Below are 5,818 nucleotides of genomic sequence, written 5' to 3'. Positions count from 1 at the left end.
GGGAAAGGCTAAGGGAGTAAACCCCGACAGAAAATCCGGAGCCGGAGTCCCTAAGGCGGTTTGACGTTGTAGTCAACACCGGCAACTCCTGCGGCGCACCTGAAGCCAAGCTGTATTGACTCCGTCTTTCCCTTGGATCATTCAGCTGCGAAGAGAGGGGGGGTCTGCTGCATGGGCAACAGCAGACCCTCCATATCACCCTGCCCAGGCTCTGTAGCTTCAGCTTCACTGGAGAGGACAGTCCAGCGTCATCGCAAGATGTCGATTCAACACGGGAGGAGACAGATACCGTGTCACTCCCGAGTCGGACTGCACAACCATTCTCGGCGGTGCAGATAGACTCTTAAGAAGCTACACCATCGTCTCTCGAGACGGACGGCTGCCGACAACGACGAGGTATGTACCCTGACCAGGAATGAACTCACAGCCTCTTGGTTACTGGACGATGCTCCAACCAAATGAGACACACAGGTCACCTATTTTTAATGTCTTGTATCAATGTTGTACATTTGTTGTAATTGATGAACTAATATCGATACATTATTCATAATAATAATAATACAAAGTCTGTCCAAAAAAAGTCCAACCATTGTAAATATAACAAGAATGGTTTGCATGGCATTGATGTAACCTGGCAGCCAAGGAGAGTGGACTGGAATGTACATGCATAAACAATGCCAACTTAACTGTACTAGTCAGTGGGGGTGGTAGATGCCATTGAGTGAGTATGTGTACTGTGTGGTCATTGCATTCAATATGACTGAGTAGAGCAATGAATCTGCATCAAATTTTGCATTAAGTTTGAACATTCCTCTTTGGAAAATATTCAGCTGATTCAGAAGTCTACATCTATGGGAAACTGATGATGGCAGTTTCACCATGACAACATGCCTGTTCATGCATCATGTCTTGCGTAGAGATTTTTGGCAAAACATCAAATCACCCAGGAGACTCAGCCCCCCTACAGCCCATTGGTGCCTTATGACTTCTGGCTTTTCCCAAAACTAAAATTACCTTTGAAAGGGAAGAGATTTCAAAACTTTGATGAGATTCAGGAAAATATGACAAGGCAACGGATGGCAATTGGGAGAACTATGTGAGGTCCCAAGGTACCTAGTTGAAGGCGACTGAGGTGTCATTGTCCCATGTATAATTGTTGCAGCTACACAAGCAAGACTGAACACTCTGAGGCAGTGTATAAAGCAAGCAAAGGTTTATTGCCGGTGGTCGGGCCGAGACCTGAGTCTCAAACAAAGTACCAACCATGAATGGGGTTTAGGGCAAGGCTTATATAGGGTTTTGCTCCTTCTGCGGTGGGAAGTAGCCTTGGGAAGCAGAAGGGCAGGACAGTGCTGCAGGGGCGTCGTAACAGGAACAAAAGTTCGCAGGGCCATAAGGTTATCGCTGGTTGCAGTTTTTCAGTGAGGGTCGAATTCTCTGTAAAGCAACTATCTTCAAAAGACTAGATATACTGTGAAATATAACTTTACAAGGGTTATAAGCAAGTCACAAGCAAATGGAAGGAGGTAGGGGCTACGGGAAGGAGCTAAGCTGGGGTCTCTCAGCTTGTAAATCACCGAGCGGCTATAACATTTCCTCCTTCTAGTCCACTGACAAGGCCTTTTAGCAGATCCTTGCAACTTCTTAGCAGACTGTTGCAACATTTTACAGAGAATAGCTGAAGCCCCTACACAAAGTTTCTTGTATCTTCTTCAATAAATATATCTATTTTTCATATTACATGTGTGGATACCTTCTAAACAGACCTTGTATTAGTATTTATTTATTGTTTATGCTATTACAGTTGTTCCTACTTTTTCTCCCCTTTCCCAACTCCATCCAGTGCCATCCTCTCCCCTCCATCAGTCAATTCCCATATCATTGTCCGTGTCCATGGGTCATGCATGAATATTCTTTGGTTGATCACTTCATCTTTCATCCAGTCCCCACCTCCCCTTCATTATTATTAACTGAAGCCCACAGTTTACATCAGGGCTCGCTCTTGGTGTTGTACAGTGTGTTCAATTCCATTAAAATTTTTTTGACACCAGCTGGGTATTCTACAATTCAATTCAATTCTAGCACTAATAACCAAGAGTTAGCATCAGATCCCACAAGTTATTGACAGGATTTCTAACAAGACAGCTCACACTTTAGACAAATGGCACATGTGGTCCCCGTGATGTCTGATGTCTGCACTTGCCTCCATCTGGGACAAATTTAGTTACTACCCAGATTCCCCTTCAAGTTTGATAATTAGCTAGAATGGCTCACAAAACTCACTGAAATCACTATACTTACAATTTTATTATAAAGAATGCAAATGAACATCCGTCTAAAGAAGTACATAAGGTAAGGTCTGGAAGAGTCCCAGGTGAAGAAGCCTCTGTCCCCAAGGAATTAGGGGTGTGTTAGTCCCCTGGTACATTGATATATCAACTAATCAGAAAGCTCCATCAAGCCTCGCTGTTCAGTTTTTAATTGGTATTTAATTATATAGGCACAGTTAATTAAATACTGGCCCTGTGCATAATAAACTCAGTCTCCAGCACCCTGGGGCTGAAAGTACCAACCTGGTAATCACATGCTCGGTCTTTCTGGTTACAAGCCTCCCATCTTAAAGCTACCTAGGCTACCCACCCCAGTCAGGAACCACCTCATTAGAATAACAAGGATACACTTACCATTCCTGAAATCCCAAGGGTTTTTGAAGAAATGATGGGAACCAGGAACAAAGACTAAAAATCAATAATTATATTATATTGTATTATGGATTTTGACAAATAGATAATGTCATATACCTACCATTATAGTGCTCTACAGAATAGTTTCATCACCCTAAAAAAAAAATCTGTGTTCCACTTACTTATTATTCCCCATATTCCCCAAACACTGACCTTTTTACTGCCTAATTTTACTTTTTACAGAATTTTATATCATTAAAATCATACAGTATGTAGCCTTTTTAGACTGGCTTATTTCACATAGCAATATGCACTTAAAAGTTCCTCTATGTCCTCTCATGACTTGTAGCTTATTTCTTTTTATTGCCTAATAATATTCTATTGTTTGGGTGTATCACAACTTATTTATCCCTTTACCTATTGATAGGGATATCAGGCTCGCTACCAGTTTGGGGTAATTATGAATAAAACTGCTATTCATGTGTTAGATTTTGTGTGGACATAAATTTTAATTTGAGCGAATATCCATGGGCATGATAACTGGTTTACACGGTGAGACTATGTTGAGTTTTTTGACCACTTTCAAATTGCTTTGAAAGTTGTTCTACCATTTTGCATTCCCACCAGCAATGAATGTGAGTTCCTGTTGGCCCACGACTTTGTTGGTATTTGGTGTTGTCAGTGTTTTGGAATTTAGCCATTCTGATAGGTGTGCAGTGGTATCTCATTATTGTATTTGGATATAAGTCCTTTATCAGGTACATATTTTTTTGCAAATACTTCCTCCTAGTTTTTGGCTTGTCTTTTCAATTTTTGAAATCCTTCCCGGAGGACATGCCTCATTAATTTTAGAGCAAGGATAAGGGAGGGAAGGAGAGGGAGAGAGAGAAAGAGGGTGGGGGTGGGTGAGAGACGTGGAGGGAGAGATATCAATATACACACCCCAACTTGGAACAGAACGCACAACCTAGGCATGTGCTCTGACTGGGAATCAAACCTGAGACATTCTATTTTATGGGATGATGCTCCAACCAACTGAGCCACAGCAACCACGGCTGTCTTATCATTTTCTAACACTTTGAGTGGCATGCATAATTCAAAATTTGAATCAACATGAGAAAAAATTATATCAATATATAACCTGAGGTACAAAAAAAAGAAATGAAACATAAAATATGAATTATTCCATTGTTATTTACATTTATAGGCATCAAAAAAAGTTGCTGGGAGCGATGGTGGCACTTTTGGGAAAATTTGTCAGCTCTGCTCACAGCGACATTGGTACTCAAAGGGCTAAACAATGTTTTTTGCAGAGCAGAAATTTTAAATTTTAATGAAGTCTGATTTATCAATATTTTCTCTTTTACTGTGTTTTTGGTGTTATATCCAAAACTTATGACCCAACCAAAGGTCACTTAAATTTTCTCCTGTGTTATTTTTGATAAGTTTTATAGATTTCCATTTTGAATTGATGTCTATGATCCACTCCAATTTAATTTTTATTAAAGTTGTAAGGTCTGTGTCTAGATTCCTGTTTTTTTTTTTTTTTCCATTTAGAAGTCCAGTTGTTCCAGCACCGTTTGTTGAAAAGACTATCATTTGCCCATTGAAGAACTTTACTCTTTTGTCAAAGATCCACTGAATGTATAAGTCTATTTCTGGTCTCTGTATGCTGTTTCGTTCATCTATTTGTCTAGTCTCCCCCCCCCATTGTCTTACTGTAGTTTTATAGTAAGTTTTGATGTTGGGCACTGTCAGATCTCAGGCTTTGTTCTTCTGCATCAATATCATGTTGGCTTTTCTGGGACTTCTGTCTTTTTATACAAACTTTAGATCAGTTTGGTGATATAAAAAATAACTTGCTAGGATTTTGATTGAGATTGAGTCTTCCTATCCATGAACATGGAATATCTGCCCATTTATTTGCATCTTCTTTGATTTCTTTCATCAGAATTTTATAGCTTTTCTGATATAGATCTTGTATACATTTTGTTATATTTATACCTAAGTATGTCTTTCTTGTGTGCTAATATAAGTGATATTGTATCTTTAATTTCAAATTCCAATGGTTCATTGCTGGTATACAGAAAAACAATAGGTTTATGTATATTAAATTTGTATCCTGCAACCTTGCTATAATTGCTTATTAGTTTTCGGGATTTTTTTTTTTTTTTTTTTTGTCAATTCTTTGCGACTGTCTACATAATCATGACACCTGTGAACAAAAACAGTTTATTTTCTTCTTCCTAATCTGTTGTATATTTATTTTTAAATGTCTGTTTTATCGGCTAGAGCTGCTAGACCATAAACTTTGAGGGCGAAGTTTTCATCTTATAGTCATCTCTTTTCTGCTCAGATTTTTATTAGTTTTACCACAGATTAACTTATTGTAGTGCTAAATAACAGCTAGAAATAAAATGTTTCTAAGTTTATGCTATGTTATATTCTATGTTACCCCATGGTAACTATAACAGGTAACTTGGGTAAATTGCGCTTCAATTTCTTTGTACGCTAATGCAGATGTATCTTTCTATCTCATAGATTGATGTTAAGAACCAAATTAGATTACATACACCAAGGTCTTAGGACAGTGCCTAGAACATAGCCCTCAAGAAATAGTTTTTTAGTTTCTGTATGAGGACATAGCTCTTACTTTTGTGCAAAACTACACAAAACCTTCAACAGCCAACGGACTTTAGTTCAGACAGACAAAGAGCGGTAAAAGCCAAAGAAAAAAGTTGTAGCGCAAGGAGGGCAGGAGTTGAAAAGCGTTAGTGCGAGAAAGTTTCCGAGCCCGTGGCTGGAGAGGATAGTGACTAAGTGGTGGAGGTCTAAGGCTGGCAGAGGAAATCTCCAAAAGGTAGATTCTCAGGATTCTTTGCAGTTGCTGTGTTGGGACTCACGTGACCCTGAGCTCAGACCTACACAGTAGTAAATGGCACCCGGTCCTTAGGCACAAACTGTTAGAAGGGTAGAAAAGGCGGAGAGAGTAACGGATGGGAGCAGTAGCAGCAGCCCCACAAACCGTCTTACTCACCTTCATCACCTTGCTGCCCTGTTACCATGGGGATGGGTCACCTGACCGAGTTCAGCGCGCCTGCGTGGAAGGAAGGCGAGGGTGGAGCCATGACGCG

General features: G+C 39.8%; 1 long non-coding RNA gene across 2 annotated transcripts; it reads right to left on the bottom strand.

Annotated features, from left to right (window-relative positions):
- Positions 1–1,198: 1,198 nt before the first annotated feature.
- On the bottom strand, positions 1,199–5,777 carry LOC150004384 (uncharacterized). Of its 2 annotated transcripts, none has more exons than XR_016512291.1 (3): positions 5,722–5,777; positions 2,685–2,738; positions 1,199–1,484 (listed from the first exon to the last, which is right to left on the bottom strand). It is a non-coding gene; the product is annotated as an uncharacterized LOC150004384 (long non-coding RNA). The 2 variants fall into 2 exon arrangements; XR_016512290.1 differs by having other exon boundaries at positions 1,199–1,471.
- Between the last annotated feature and the right edge of the window lie 41 nt (positions 5,778–5,818).

Source organism: Furipterus horrens, unplaced genomic scaffold, assembly GCF_987537825.1.
Source record: "Furipterus horrens unplaced genomic scaffold, mFurHor1.1.pri manual_scaffold_7, whole genome shotgun sequence".
Lineage (NCBI taxonomy): Eukaryota > Metazoa > Chordata > Mammalia > Chiroptera > Furipteridae > Furipterus > Furipterus horrens.
This window is presented reverse-complemented; position numbering and strand designations above follow the sequence as displayed.